Source organism: Nerophis lumbriciformis, linkage group LG09, assembly GCF_033978685.3.
Source record: "Nerophis lumbriciformis linkage group LG09, RoL_Nlum_v2.1, whole genome shotgun sequence".
NCBI classification, from domain to species: Eukaryota; Metazoa; Chordata; class Actinopteri; order Syngnathiformes; family Syngnathidae; genus Nerophis; species Nerophis lumbriciformis.
The window spans coordinates 25,482,985-25,500,000 of NC_084556.2; the positions used below are offsets into that span (position 1 = coordinate 25,482,985).

General features: G+C 39.5%; 1 long non-coding RNA gene across 1 annotated transcript in view; it reads left to right on the plus strand.

Annotated features, from left to right (window-relative positions):
* The first annotated feature begins 4,378 nt into the window (after positions 1-4,378).
* LOC133607108 (uncharacterized) overlaps positions 4,379-17,016 on the plus strand; it is a 32,520-nt gene continuing 19,882 nt past the window's right edge. The window contains exons 1-2 of the long non-coding RNA XR_009815379.1: positions 4,379-4,619; positions 8,836-8,939. This is a non-coding gene — a long non-coding RNA (uncharacterized lncRNA). The remainder of the gene's footprint in view (positions 4,620-8,835; positions 8,940-17,016) is intronic.

Here is a 17,016-nt window from a genome sequence, read left to right on the forward strand (position 1 = left end):
TGGGCAGGCATGCTGTTTATATTGTGGGAAAGCGGACGTGAAAACAGGTCAGGTCCGCATGCAGCTGGAGGGGGCGTGGCCTCCAGCTCGGCCTGAATTTCGGGAGATTTTCGGGAGAAAATTTGTCCCGGGAGGTTTTCGGGAGAGGCGCTGAATTTCGGGAGTCTCCCGGAAAATCCGGGAGGGTTGGCAAGTATGTTTATAACTGATAACGGTAGTTCAGCCGGGATATGCTCATTTCAAAATTACATTTATAGCCCCGAAATATTGTTATGTTTTCATTTCGATGCCCCGCCCTCCACCGTTTGACAAATTAGAAAGTCAGTGAGTGTGTCACATCCAGGTTGCCAGTTACGCACAGCCCTCTTCGTTGAGCTACTGCCACTGGTAAAGTTACTAAACATGTCAGACCTTAGTAAATCTAAAAGGCGTCGTTACGATTCTCAACTTATTCATGACAAAGCCAGGAACAAAACGAGGATTTGTATCGGGATGCCTTTGAAAGATGGAGACGATTGAAGGGGGAGAAGATTTTTTTCAACTGACGCTAAACTTGCTAATTTCCTCCTTGATTGGTAAGTCAGGAATTTACGATACTTGTAATAAATGGAAATGGACATTTGGTATGTAAACTATATTGTCCAATACAGTCTATGATCTTGTCTAACAAAGCTAGTGTGTTCGTGCAACAAATGCTTAGGAGCGAAGCACCATCACACTAGTGTAATGCTTTTAGCATGCTAGCCCGATCAATGACACATCGACATATAGGCTAACGGGATAAATATATGCCTGTCAGCCTGTATTTCGATGTGTCATCCTACTGACAGGGCAAAATATATTTCCAACGAATAAAACCTATGTAGATATGGGTAGTGACAGTGCCAATATCGTTCTCAATATCCTGATACACTGAGGAAATGCGTTCCAACATTAGCACGGCTAATTGTGGTTTCTGCATCAGGCACATATGGGGTGGTATTTGCTTGGCACAATATAATGCATTACATGTAATGATTGTCTACTTTGTGTATTGACATGGTAGTAGGCTATATGATTTATGCGTAACGTGGTTTTTGCATAACGTGGGTTGGCTCATAGAATTGCACTCTGCACTGAAAGATGGTGATGTGCGTAAACATGGAAGAGAATGCAGTGTGTCAAGGTTGGATGCAACATGGAGTTATGCTGAACAAAATGTGACGGTAATTTTACTGTTGGCCTTGGCTTGCCATCAAAGTAGGCTTATGCGATGTATAATATATTATATATTATTATACATCATATATTATACATCATATATTATACATTATTTCGATGGTGGTCCGTGCGGTCAAACTCTACATTTTAGCAGGGTAAAACCAACAATCTGTCCCGACTGCTCAACGAAGATGTTGCTGCATAACTTTACAAATAGATTTGGCTTGTCGACATCAGTAAAATGTGGCATAATGACTTAGTAAACCATCTTGCAAGAAGCATAAACAAGAGAAACCTACAGCGTAGGACTCGTCAAATACTCCAAATACAAACCCCGTTTCCATATGAGTTGGGAAATTGTGTTAGATGTAAATATAAATGGAATACAATGATTTGCAAATCCTTTTCAACCCATATTCAATTGAATGCACTACAAAGACAAGATATTTGATCTTCAAACTCATAAACTTAATTTTTTTTTTTGCAAATAATAATTAACTTAGAATTTCATGGCTGCAACACGTGCCAAAGTAGTTGGGAAAGGGCATGTTCACCACTGTGTTACATCACCTTTCCTTTTAACAACACTCAGTAAATGTTTGGGAACTGAGGAGACACATTTTTTAAGCTTCTCAGGTGGAATTCTTTCCCATTCTTGCTTGATGTACAGCTTAAGTTGTTCAACAGAACATACAAATCCTTTATTTATTGAATCAAAGATACTGAAATTCTACGACATAGTGAATTTGCAAACAGCTAAAATTATACACAAAGCAAACTATAACCTGCTACCCAAGAATATACAACAATTCTTCTCAAAAAAAGAGAAGAAATATAATCTTAGAGAGAAATGTAATTTAAAACATTTGCATGCACGTACAACACTTAAGACCTTCAGTATATCAGTATGTGGAATTAAATTATGGAATGGATTAAGCAAAGCAATCAAACAATGTACTAGTATGATCCACTTCAAGAAACTCTTCAAACTTAAAGTGTTTACAAAGTACAAAGAAGAAGAACCATGATAAACATTCTGAATTTATTTAACTCATCCATTCTTTCATTCTTTCACTCTCAAAATAATCTTACTTATCTCAACATATGAAATGTAACTTACTTCACCAATTATTATTTATTTACTTATTTTTATTGTGATTACTTATGGAATAAATTGAGAACAGGAAGTGAACAACAGTTTTAGCAACTGTTATGTAAAAGAAAAGGGGTAGGATTAAATAAGCTCTAATACTCCTTTTCGAACATGTTGACAAGAGAAACTGGAGATTGTGATGTATCATGTTGTATGCTTGCATGTTCGAAATAAACTCAAACTCAACTCAACTCAACTCAACAGTCCGGGGGTCTCCGTTGTGCTATTTTAGGCTTCATAATGCGCCACACATTTTCAATGGGAGACAGGTCTGGACTACAGGCAGGCCAGTCTAGTACCCGCACTCTTTTACTATGAAGTCATCTTGATGTAACACGTGGCTTGGCATTGTCTTGCTGAAATAAGCAGGGGCGTCAAAGGTAACGTTGCTTGGATGGCAACATATGTTGCTCCAAAACCTGTATGTAACTTTCAGCATTAATGGCGCCTTCACAGATGTGTAAGTTACCCATGTCTTGGGCATTAATACACCCCCATACCATCACAGATGCTGGCTTTTCAACTTTGCGCATATAACAATCCGGATGGTTCTTTTCCTCTTTGGTCCGGAGGACACGACGTCCACAGTTTCCAAAAACAATTTGAAATGTGGACTCGTCAGACCACAGAACACTTTTCCACTTTGTATCAGTCCATTTTAGATGAGCTCAGGCCCAGCGAAGCTGACGGCATTTCTGGGTGGTGTTGATAAACGGTTTTCGCCTTGCATAGGAGACTTTTAACTTGCACTTCCAGATGTAGCGACCAACTGTAGTTACTGACAGTGGGTTTCTGAAGTGTTCCTGAGCCCATATGGTGATATCCTTTACACACTGATGTCGCTTGTTGATGCAGTACAGCCTGAGGGATCGAAGGTCACGGGCTTAGCTGCTTACGTGCAGTGATTTCTCCAGATTCTCTGAACCCTTTGATGATATTACGGACCGTAAATGGTGAAATCCCTAAATTCCTTGCAATAGCTGGTTGAGAAAGTTTTTTTTTAACTGTTCAACAATTTGCTCACGCATTTGTTGACAAAGTGGTAACCCTCGCCCCATCCTTGTTTGTGAATGACTGAGCATTTCATGGAAGCTACTTTTATGCCCAATCATGGCACTCACCTGTTCCCAATTTGCCTGTTCACCTGTGGGATGTTCCAAATAAGTGTTTGATGAGCATTCCTCAACTTTATCAGTATTTATTGCCACCTTTCCCAACTTCCTTGTCACGTGTTGCTGGCATCAAATTCTAAAGTTAATGATTATTAAAAAAAAAAGTTTATCAGTTTGAACATCAAAATATGTTGTCTTTGTAGTGCATTCAATTGAATATGGGTTGAAAAGGATTTGCGAATCATTGTATTCCGTTTATATTTACATCTAACACAATTTCCCAACTCATATGGAAACGGGGTTTGTAATATATTACGAGAATCCTGTTGAATCGGGAATCGAATCGTCACCCCAAGAATCAGAATCAAATTAATTCGTGAGGTGCCCAAAGATTCCCACCTCTATTATTTAGTAAGGATTGTACTTTCACAATACGAAGGTCCTGAGTAGTCTTGGGTTCAATCCCGGGCTCGGGATCTTTCTGTGTGGAGTTTGCATGTTCTCCCCGTGACTGCGTGGGTTCCCTCCGGGTACTCCGGCTTCCTCCCACTTCCAAAGTCATGCACCTGGGGATAAGTTGATTGGCAACACTAAATTGGCCCTAGTGTGTGGATGTGAGTGTGAATGTTGTCTGTCTATCTGTGTTGGCCCTGCGATGAGGTGGCAACTTGTCCAGGGTGTACCCCGCCTTCCGCCCGATTGTAGCTGAGATAGGCTCCAGCGCCCCCCGCGACCCCAAAGGGAATAAGCGGTAGAAAATGGATGGATGGATGGATGGATGGATGTACTCGCGTGGAATATTTCTTCCATGCACAATGATGCTTCCGCATCTCTTTGATTCAAAGTAGGGTTTATGATGTGTGCAGTACTACCGCAACCCTGCAGGGAGCTACAGCGAGGCCTATGTGACACAATGAAGCAGCAGTGGGGTGAGCAGAAGAAGACTTCTCATTCAACCCTGGAAAAAAAATCTAAATAAATTGCAAAAATGTGACTTGTAACAAGGACTGGACATCAAAGTGTGAATGTTGTACCCGGGACACGTGCTCTAGTCGTTGGACCTATTAAGCGACGGACACATTGATCCAGACAAGCCGCAACACTGGTAGACATCCCAGCTTGTAAGCTTCATCATGAAACTTCGTCAAGCATGTGTAAGTAAATATTGTGCAAAAATATATTTAATTTGTTTTCTATCGAAATTGCTGACTCTGTGATGTCTTTTGTATTCGTGGTTATGTTGTTTTTTGTCTGAGAGTAACGATCAACCCTCGTTTAATAACTGTAGTGCTAAATTTGACCAGTAGAGGACGACAACGCTAATAGTGATAAGTGATAAGTTTGGTGAGTGAATGTTGTGTAATTTCTATTTGTGTAAACACTTGTAGTTCATTGTGTGAATATATTAACACTAAACCTTTTATTTTATTTCATGTAAAATACACAATGGGCATTATTTGTGTAAAATACACAATGGACGTTATCAATCAATCAACCAAAGACTATAAAAATGGCACCCATTACCTCCCTGCTTGACACTCCGCATCAAGGGTTGGAATTGGGGGTTAAATCACCAAAAATGATTCCCGGGCGCGGCACCGCTGCTGCCCACTGCACCCCACTGCTCCCCTCACCTCCCAGGGGGTGAACAAGGGGATGGGTCAAATGCAGAGGACAAATTTCACCACACCGAGTGTGTGTGTGACAATCATTGGTACTTTACTTTACTATTTATAAAGCCCTTAATCACAAGTGTCTCAAAGGGCTGCACAAGCCACAACGACATCCTCGGCTCAGATCCCACATCAGGTCAAGAAAAAATTCAACCCAATGGGACACAATGAGAAACCTTGGAGGGGACAGCAGATGTGGGGACCCCTGGGCGACCGGTGCAATGGACCTAGTTAATAGTGTGAGAGTCCAGTCCATAGTGGGGCCAGCAGGGGATCATCTTGAGTGGAGACAAGTCATGCACCTGGGGATAGGTTGATTGGCAACACTAAATTGGCCCTAGTGTGTGAATGTGAGTGTGAATGTTGTCTGTCTATCTGTGTTGGCCCTGCGATGAGGTGGCGACTTGTCCAGGGTGTACCCCGCCTTCCGCCCGATTGTAGCTGAGATAGGGTCCAGCACCACCCGCGACCCCGAAGGGAATAAGCGGTAGAAAATGGATGGATGGATGGAAGTCAGCAGCGCATAGACGTCCCCAATTGATGCACAGATGAGTGGCCCACTCCGGGTCCCGACTTTGAACAGCGAACGCTTCATCTGTGGTCACCTGATAACCTCACCACCCAGGAGAGGGGGGCTGAGCAGAAAAGATACGGCAGATAAACTGGTCTAAAAGGGGGGTCTATTTAAAGGCTAGTGTATACAAATGAGTTTAAGATGGGACTTATATGCTTCTACTGAGGTAGAATCTCTAACAGTCGGACAGTCCAGAGTACTGGAGCCCGAATAGAAAACTCTCTATAGCCCGCAGACTTTTTTTTTTTGCTCTGGGAATCACTTACAAGCCGGAGTTCTTTGAACGCAGATTTCTTGCCGAGACATATGGTACAATACAATCAGCAAGATAGGATGGAGCCAGACCGTTTAGTATTTTAATACGTAAGGAGTAAAACCTTAAAGTCACATCTTAAGTGCACAGAAAGTCAGTGCAGGTGAGCCTAACTGGCAAATGAATATAACCCGTGGAGGCACTTTCTGATGAAACACCCACATTTTGATGTTTGGCCCCTGAGCCCTTGGGCTATTGAAACTGCGCTTCATTATGTAGTTGAATAGCCCTGCTATATTCCATATGCCTCTCTTCTCATAGCGGTTGGCCATTCTTCAAATTTTGGTATCGATACAGTACCAAGTAAATATAGTACCAGTCTTGCTGGTACTGATACTGATGCTTTTCTCAAGATCGTTAAGTTCATTTGTTGAGTAAAACACAGGACAAAGATTTTAGGCAAACAACGTATATAACTACAGCAATATAAAATAATGTAAAAATACCAACAAAAACACGTCCGTTATATTAGTAGAGTACATAGAAATTAAAGTTAATAGTGCAAAAACTACATTGACTCTCATTCAAATCCTTTGACTTTTTGCCACCAAAGCCCTCCTGTGTTTGTAAACAATACAACGATACATTACTACAACAATGTAACAATATGAACAACACAAAAAAAACACGGATATTAGGGACAAATATAAACACTATCCTATTGATATTGAAATTGTTATCAACACTCGTAATATTTGGATCGATCTGACAACCCTGCAATTAATTCTCATCATTATAAAACATGTTGATTTTGATTGTGTCTGCCCACTAAATCTAATTCTAGAACATTGAATGTTTGTTTTTCTTGCTATTGTTTATACATTGTTGTATATTTCAACATTGTTTTCCCCCCATTTAATTAACTTCCATTGACGTCTTCTTGAACTTCGGGTCAAAAAGTTTCAGACTTGCATCTCCTTAATTTGTCTTAAAGAAAGTAAAGAACGATACACTCATTTCTAATGAACTTCTTTGGAGTTCAACAACACTTAGGGCCCGATTTACTAAAGGTTTTGTTTGTACTAAAACGCGTGCAAACTTGATATCACGCGCAAAGCTGGTCTATTAAACTTGTGCAATATGGATTTCGCCTGTTAAGTGAGCAGAAAAAGGAACGGAATCCATTAAGTGTCTCTGTTTTCATTAGTGTGCATAATTGATGCTGATTATCAAAACTCCCACATTAGTGGGAGAAGACAATGCAAATTGTATTTTTATCGATATTATGGGATTTATCACTACTGATCACTGTTTTGTGTGCAGTATTTTGCAACTTTATTTAGCATGTCTACAAAGTATGTGCCAACGGCAGTGAAAAAAGAGGTGCTTGTGCTGCAAAGACAGACGAGGAACCTCCGCCCTACGTTTGTGTGTCGGCATATTAGGACTATCAAAAATAAGGATGTCAGACATATTCAGCAATATCATTTTATAATTTTATAGCTGCATGCTAGGTGACTTAAGGGCTGATTAAAACAAATTCCTTAGATTGGCTTTTTATTTTAAACGTTTTGTTTTTTCATTTAGGAAATATATTATAATAATAAATTATATATTCTTAAAATTGTATATAATATTTAGGAAATATATTATGAAAATATATTTCCTAAATGCAAAAACAACATTTAAAATAAAAAGCCAATCTAATGCATTTGTTTTAATCAGCCCTTAAGTCACCCAGCATACATCTATGAAAGTATGTGAAATTATGTCTTTCATTAGGCATTTCATTGAGTCTCGCAGACAGAACGCACCGTCAGTGTGCTAAAAATGTTTTTATAATCTAGATTGCGATTCAGAAAAGGTGTAACAGATTATCGATGTGTGCTGCTGCTTCAACACATCCCACATACTGTAGGTAGGAGCATCCTTATACGATTTTATAGCTGCTGGATGACTTTAGGTCTAATTAAAACTATTTCAACTGATGCGTTTTGGTGTCCTATAGTGTTTTTTTTTTATTGGTGTTAATTTTTCACATAGAATGTATGTTATTGACTTCTTTAAAGTATGCATTGTTTTTGCGTGTTGAGGGCAGTAAGTGCATACACTCTCTCATGAACGTACCTTCAGCTCTAAAAAAAAGTGGGTTTCATTGTGGATGGACTGCAGGTCTGCTTCTAAAATGCCCATAAAAAGTGGTACGTGTCTCCTGCTTGTTTGAAGACATAGCAAAACGCCTATGTTTACACTTGAATGTGTTACAGTAAATTCAAGATAACAATCTCCACTGGCAGCAAACACATTTTATTTTCAAAAGGGAGTTAAAAAGTGTTGTCATGTAATTATTTTCAGCAGGTAGTTTTTCTTTGCTCTGCATCCTCTGCAGCTCTGTTCCTAATGATCCCTGCATCTCCAGACCCTAATTCCAGTCCAGGAACCATGCTTTTTCTTGATAGCTGCTGATAAAAACAGGTGTGCTTAATTCTGCAGCACTGCTATGAGAGATACTACAATGTGTGACTGGTTCAAGCAGTTTGTGACTTGAGATGTCACGTTTGTGTACGAGTGAACAATGAGAACTTATTGGCGGTTGCCAGGCATCTCAAAGTGTAAATTGTCCATGCTGCTTTCGAAAAAGAAAAAAAATTAGACAAAGTCAAAAGAAGCAGCAACATTTGGATTTACTACTTACAGCACGGGTGTCAAACTAATTTTGGCCACATCGCAATTATGACTGCCCTCAGAAGACCACATGTAACAGTGAATATATATAAGTTGAAGTTAAAGTACCAATGATTGTCACACACACACTAGGTGTGGCAAAATTCTTCTCTGCATTTGACCCATCACCCTTGATCACCCCCTAGGAGGCAAGGGGAGCAGTGAGCAGCAGCGGTGGCCGCGCCCGGGAATCATTTTTGGTGATTTAACCCCCAATTCCAACCCTTGATGCTGAGTGCCAAGCAGGGAGGTAATGGGTCCCATTTTTATAGTCTTTGGTATGACTCGGCCGGGGTTTGAACTCACAACCTTCCGATCTCAGAGCGGACACTCTAACCACTAGGCCACTGATATGAATACAAACGTATAATAGCATTGTTACACAATTTGCAAAAGCAACTGTTGTTGATTATTATATATTTGTTACAGATGAATGAATAAGATGACAAGCAGATATTTAAGTGTTGATTTTTGATAACCCCCCCCCAAAAATGTTTGGGACATCAGATAATATAAAATTGTAGAACATATGCAATTGCATGTGCAACATTCTTCTTTTAAAAATTGAAAGAACTAATACATTTAGCAGGAAAGTGCTTTTTAAATTTTTTTTATTTTTAAACCATTTTTATTTATTTTGCACGCCACATAAATAAAGGGGTGGACCACATTAAATGATGTAGATGGCCACCTCAAAAAGATGTGGCTGGCCTGATAAAAACATGTTCGCTTGTCACAAAAATAATGTGGAGAACCACATAAAAGGATGTGGCGGGCCAAATCAAAACGACATGGAGGGGCAAATTAAATTTACGTGGTGGACAACATTAAATGATGTGGCGAACCACATCAAATGATATGGCGAGCCACATTAGAAGGATGTGATTAAAATGAGGTGGTTGGCCAGATTTGGCCCACGGGCCTTGAGTTTTAGACCTGTGCTTTACAGTTAGGTTACTGCAATTTTGCACTCACGTTTATATAGTGTCTTAATTTTTATTCATATATTTTTGCACACATTGTATTCATTTAATATTTTTAGGCTATACTTTTCTGTATTGTTAAAAAGCTTTTGTGTTGAAAATGTTACAGTAAATACATTAGCATTTATCTGTAACCTGTTTTTATCGTGCCACGTTTTCTTTTATATGTGGACAAATTCAGATCAGTCATCTCACTGCCAAAACATTAACATAAGGTAAAAAAAAAAGGTAGGGTAAAAATATTAATAGAAATGTACAAATAAATTCCTTAAAAATATGTTATGGCATGTTGACCAGTGACTAACACATTGCAAGTACATGCACCTGATCGGTGCCAGCCCTCCACAGCCTGGAAGTTCCACGCTCACCATGAAGGCAAAGATAGCAGGAGTTAACAATGCATTTTATTGCACCATTCACAAGGATGTTTCACAGAGCAGATGGCATGTTTGGACTCACTCCAAATAACAGAATAATAAAACATCACATCGGTGTCCGGTAGATTGTTGTTCTCTGTAGATGTAAACATCCATCCATCCATCCATCCATCCATCTATCCATCTTCTTCCGCTTATCCGAGGTCGGGTCGCGGGGGCAGCAGCCTAAGCAGGGAAGCCCAGACTTCCCTCTCCCCAGCCACTTCGTCCAGCTCTTCCTGTGGGACCCCGAGGCGTTCCCAGGCCAGCCGGGAGACATAGTCTTCCCAACGTGTCCTGGGTCTTCCCCGCGGCCTCCTACCGGTCGGACGTGCCCTAAACACCTCCCTAGGCAGGCGTTCGGGTGGCATCCTGACCAGATGCCCGAACCACCTCATCTGGCTCCTCTCGATGTGGAGGAGCAGCGGCTTTACTTTGAGCTCCTCCCGGATGGCAGAGCTTCTCACCCTATCTCTAAGGGAGAGCCCCGCCACCCGGCGGAGGAAACTCATTTCGGCCGCTTGTACCCGTGATCTTGTCCTTTCGGTCATAACCCAAAGCTCATGACCATAGGTGAGGATGGGAACGTAGATCGACCGGTAAATTGAGAGCTTTGCCTTCCGGCTCAGCTCCTTCTTCACCACAACGGATCGATACAGCGTCCGCATTACTGAAGACGCCGCACCGATCCGCCTGTCGATCTCACGATCCACTCTTCCCTCACTCGTGAACAAGACTCCGAGGTACTTGAACTCCTCCACTTGAGGCAAGATCTCCTCCCCAACCCGGAGATGGCACTACACCCTTTTCCGGGCAAGAACCATGTAAACAAAACAAAAAAATCCCTCTGACTTCTCTAGATAGTTTGTGTGACTTGTGTAGGTTCCCCAAGCCTTGTAAAATAAAACGAAAAACGTACTGAGATGTTCTGCCGCCATACTTTTCGTGTGACTCGGTTTGACAAAAAATTCCATCAAAAGTTTGCGATGTTTTTTTTTTGTATATATCTTGGTTGTGGCGTAAAAGAGGTCAGCCTGCACACGCCCAGCTCACAGCAGGATCCAATAACAGAGTAATTCAAACAATGCTGTTGACTCATAGTCCAGCACAGCTCTTAAGGGGGGAAGTAAGGTTTACTCGGCGAGTCTCGGTGAAGAAGGGATAAGGACCCTTTTACAGTTGACAGATTATTTTCATCATCTTTATTATGGGTGTGTGTGATTTATTTGTTCATAGAATGCACACAGAACGATGAACAGCTCAGTGTCTGAGAACACAAGAAAGATGTTCCCATGCAGCGTTCACTCGTGATGAAGCGTTCAACAGCACTACGTAACTCTGAGTGTTAGGCAAACATGCTTTCAGACAGTCTCTGTGCTTTTTTTCCTTTTTTATTGCGTACAATTACAAAATAAGCAAACTTGTGGCCAAGAAAGTTGCAAGTGGCTGCACGTTAATAAAGAAGATGAGAGACACTTTTGAATTTAAGAACAAACTTGGAGCAAAGTACGACGACAGAGCCAACAAGAGTCTTCAATAAAAGGTAAACATTTGTTCTGATCGGGTATTTGATACCAACCATCTCGGAGTTGAATTGGCCAATACCGATACTGATCACTAGTAATGGGTCTGGCAACACCGATGCATCGGCGCATGCGTCGAGCTCATAGAGCAAAACCCTGTGTCGGTGCGCGTACCGCATTTAGAAAGTCACGTGACCGATCATGAGCTGTTTCGGTCACGTGACCGATACGCGAACTGTGTCACACTGACGCCTCCTCTGTGCCCTGTGAGCGGGTCTTTTCTACAGCCGGAGAAATAATAACTAAGAAGAGAAATCGTCTAAAATGTAATACGTTGGAAAAACTGTTTTTTTTAAATAAAAATGTGTAAAAAAAAAAAATTTAAAAAAAATTCCCAGTCCACAAGCATCCTCATTCACAACACGTTCTCTTAGATTTCCATGTTATGATACATGTTCACGTTATTTATTGACTGTATCTAAAAAAGCTAAAAATATATTTTTATTTAAATGAAGATATGAAATAATCCTAAATGAAATACAATGACTTGGTTTATATTATTGTATATAGTATATACAATAATATAAACTGACTCAACTGACACTGATTTTATGACCTAGTATATACTATATACTAGGTCATAAAATCAGTGTCAGTTGAGTCAATCGATAGGTTGCCTGTAGGGATTTTTAATGTCCAGCAGTATTTAGTGACACAGTATCGACACAGTATCAATACAGTTTTGCAATGTGTCGAAACGCTTCATGACGCCTCATCAACCCATCACTACTGATCACATGTATGACGTGTACATTTATGGTGAGTGCTGTTGACAGTGTCACAATTTAAACACAATATTTAAACTCGTTATCTCTTTTATTACATACAATTGTTTGATCAAAACATTGTTAATAGTACACAATAACTAAACATAAACAAAAACTATCTATTACCGTATTTTCTGGACCATAGGGCGCACCGGATTATAAGGCGCACTTCCGATGAGCGGGTCTGGTCAGGTCTATTTTCATACAAAAGGCACACCGGATTATAAGGAGCATTAAAGGGGTCATATTATGATTTTTTTCTAAATTGAAAACACTTCCTTGAGGTCTACATAACATGTAATGTTGGTTCTTTGGTCAAAATGTTGCATAGATTATGTTTTACAGACCATCTTCAAGTCGCTTTCTGGGCGGTCTTATTTACGTGGCTCACCTTCGGCAGCATCTTCTCCCCGTCATCTTGGTTGTAGCGGTGTAGCGTGCAAGGACGGGAGTGGAAGAAAAGTCAAAATATGGAGCTAACTGTTTTGTTGATATTCAGACTTTACTTAAATCAACAACGAAGCAGCATCTCCTCATCCGTGGCTCACTAGCGCAACAACCCTGGAAATGTGTCCCGTGAAAAAACGTCAAACCGGAACTCTCTAATAACTAAAGTTCCTTGGGTGAATTATGTTAACTCATTACACCGGTATGTTTTAGCGCTTCCATGGCAAGATATAAGTTAGAAGTTTACGCTACTTTATATTAGAAATGGCAACAGCAGAGGGTGAATGCCCCGTAACTTTGAGGGCAGTAAGCTCGACCAGAATTATTCCGTACATTAGGCGCACCGGGTTATAAGGCGCACTGTTGATTTTTGAGAAAATGAAAGGATTTTAAGTGCGCCTTATAGTGCGAAAAATACGGTACTCATTTAAATCATTTGATTCTTGCCCTCAAAGTCATCCTGTGTCCAAGGAAGTATTCCCTTAGTAAACATTAACAAAACAACAAAAACATTATTTTGAGAAAATAAAGACATTGATCTAATCAGTCTAGTATCAATTATATACTGATATTACCATTGGTATCGACACCACCAATTTTTGAATGGATCGATCTGTCTTGTACTGACTGTGACAATGCTGACACTAACAGTTGTTGTATTATCCTATCCAGCTACACTTCTTAAACTTTACTAAGCACTCATTTCTTGGTGGTGTTGTTTAAAGCTAGTTTAGCACTAAACTTAAAATGTTTAGTCTTGGGCTCTAATGATAATACTACTTGATAATAGTAATACAGATACTAAGAAATGCCGTTTACTTGTCAGAATGGTGGTGATTTTTATTAACTGAGGGGAGCGGCTCCACACTGTGTATAGAGATACACAATTAGCTGCTAGCCGCTTGGTAGCCAGTGGACTAAAAATAAATACAGTGTTAGCCAGAAAAAAAAAATCGGCATTTGTGATCGGCATTGAAAGGCATTAATCGGCAATGGCTGTCACATATTTTCCATGAAAATCGGCCGATACTGATCAGTGGCCAATCGATCATCACATCCATGTAAATGCGATGTTAAGTATTCATTTAGGCATAAAAAAATATATAATTATTCTCTACAAAATGTGTTATATAATCATCTTTTTGGATGTCTGCAAGGACTGAATGAATATTAGTTCTTATGGGAAAAACTGATTTTGTTTTTGTTCGATTCAATCTTTTGGAACAAATTACAAACAAAACTGAGGTCTCACTGTACTGTACTATTCGGACTTAAAAATGAAATTCCAGTTAGAATTACAATCCAGTCTGTTCACTGTGCGTTTTTAAAATAAATCCTTTTCACAGTTTCTTACTTTTGGGGCATTTTGAGTTCACCTGAGCCTTTATTCATTCTGCAGTACAGAAATTCAAGTTACAAAAATGCTTTTCTGCATCTTACCTGGAATCTGAACATTTCTTTCCAACACAGATCCAATGAATTTTGAGCAAAGTTATTTGAAGGTGCAGTCAGTCGGAAGAATATGCAAGGGGCCGAACCAATCACCACCCGGCAGCGAGCCGTTGAATAGAAATGATCAGGCGCTGCTGAATAGAAGTCCAAAAATGGATAAAGTCACAAGTAGTTTCTCAAGAATAAGCAAAGATTGACAGATGGACATTGAGGGAGTCAGACGGAGAACTACTCGCTGTTTCCTTTTGGCGGCTCCATCTCGCCACGCACGTGAGTCTGAGTGACGAGCTGTGACATTTACAATCTCTCAGCACTGAAGTGAGACCAAGCATGTCAGTGACAAAACTTGGCCACAGTGAATGGTTTGAATCTTCGCTACTCATTTTTATATCTTCATATGTCACACCTTTGCTCTGCACTTTCATTCAAGTTGACTCATTAGTGTTAATTCAATACCATAGACCAGGGCAATTTAACTACATAATGAAGAGGCCTTAGTTTCAAGAATCCTAGGGCTCGAGGACCAGACATCGAAATGTAGATGTTTCGTCAGAAAATGCCTCTGCGGGTTATATTCCTTAGAGACTTAGTTTGGTTTATCTCAAAGTGAACACATCAGCTTTTACACTTCGCTGTAAATAAATTCATTATTCTGACCGCACTACTCATTCCCAGCGTGTGACAGATAGTTAATAGCATGAAGAAACAGAAACTCCAAAAGTTTTGTTGAGGATTGATGTTCCTTCTTTTGAATTATTTTTCTTCCTCAGTTTTATTTCTTTATACTTTTTCCTTCATTTAGTTTTGTAATATGGAAAATATGAACAGAAAAAAAGCATTCCAAAATTATAGCGCATTTTGTGTATTTTACATAAATAATGTCCATTGTGTATTTAACACATATCATCATACAACTACAAATATATATATATATATATATATATATATATATATATATATATATATATATATATATATATATATATATATATATATATATATATATATATATATGTATGTATATGTATATGTATATATATATATATATATGTATGTATATGTGTATATATGTATATATATATGTATATATGTATATATAATATATATATATTTATGTGTGTGTATGTATGTATGTATCAGTGACGTGCAGTCACTAGAGGCAGGTGAGGCAGGGCCTCACCTGCCATCATGGAAAGAAAAAAAATGTAAAAAGAAAAAAAATTAATTAAATTGTTATATGTATCCAGTGATTATACTATAAAGTTATTTTCCATTTAACTTCACCAGTTTTAGATTATTTGTATTCAAAATCGCTGAATTTTCACATTTGCCGTTCAAATACTGAGAAGAGACGGTGCGGTGAACAGCAGCCAGTTGAGGCACGTCACTCAGTGCCTCAACATGGATTCCGGACTCGGCTAACTGCAGGCCTGCTGTGCAGTGAGACCGTATTGCTATATGAATTATATTATACATTTCCATAGTTTAATTAGCTGAGGTATATAATGTACAGTGTATTTTGTCAACAACTGTATGTGTGTAACGTATTTCTTGTGCTGAGCGATCATAAAACGGCTGCAAAAGATGCACTGGCTGAGGCTCCAGTAGCCCGGCCTCCTGCACTCCCGCCGTAGAATTGTTATATCAACTAAAGCCCACACTTAAACTTTCCACGTGCAAGATTGAATCTATTTAAAAAAGTTATTTCATAAGAAGCCAAAAAGTGCAAAAACAATAATGTTCGTGTTGGAGGAGTTGTGAATGACTGCAGGGCCACAACATTAGGTACACCTGCAGACTGCAGGTGTATCTAATTAACAACTCCTCCAACACGAACATTATTGTTTTTGCACTTTTTGGCTTCTTATTAAATAACTTTTGTAACCTATTTTCATGGGCTTTCCTCTTTGTGATGTTAAGTTCCTGTTATGCGCTGTTATACAGTATATGCCTCAAGCTCTTATTTTGAAGGCGCTAAGAGCGGAAGTGATGACATGGGGTGGAGCGGAAGTTTTTGAAAGAAGGTAAATAAAGTGGTCCTCGTGTAAACTGGAGCCTCCGTGTTTGTTATTTTGTAGTTTCATACAGTATAGGCGACATTTATAAACCCTTGGTTACACTTTTTTTAAATAGATTCAATCTTGCACGTGGAAAGTTTAAGTGAGGGCTTTAGTTGCGGCGCATGGACTTAATTTGTAAGTAAAGGTAAGACCATAATAAAGTTTTTTTAATTAAATGTGCTTTTTTGTGTGCTACAGTTTGTATGTGTAAAGTTAAAGTTAAGTTAAAGTACCAATGATTGTCACACACACACTAGGTGTAATGAAATTTGTCCTCTGCATTTGACCCATCCCTTGATCACCCCCTGGGAGGTGAGGGGAGCAATGGGCAGCAGCGGCGCCGCACCCGGGAATCATTTTTGGTGATTTAACCCCCAATTCCAACCCTTGATGCTGAGTGCCAAGCAGGGAAGAATGCTGGTATGAGCTTTTAAACATAACCCGTTAACTGCTGCCAATCAAATGGTGAATAAGATACTCTTTAGGGTTCATATGTTTGTAAATCTGACTGTGATGAAGTCAGTGCCTCACCAGCCATCAACCTCACCGCACGTCACTGGTATGTATATATATATACATACATGTATATATATATATACACATATATATGTATATATAT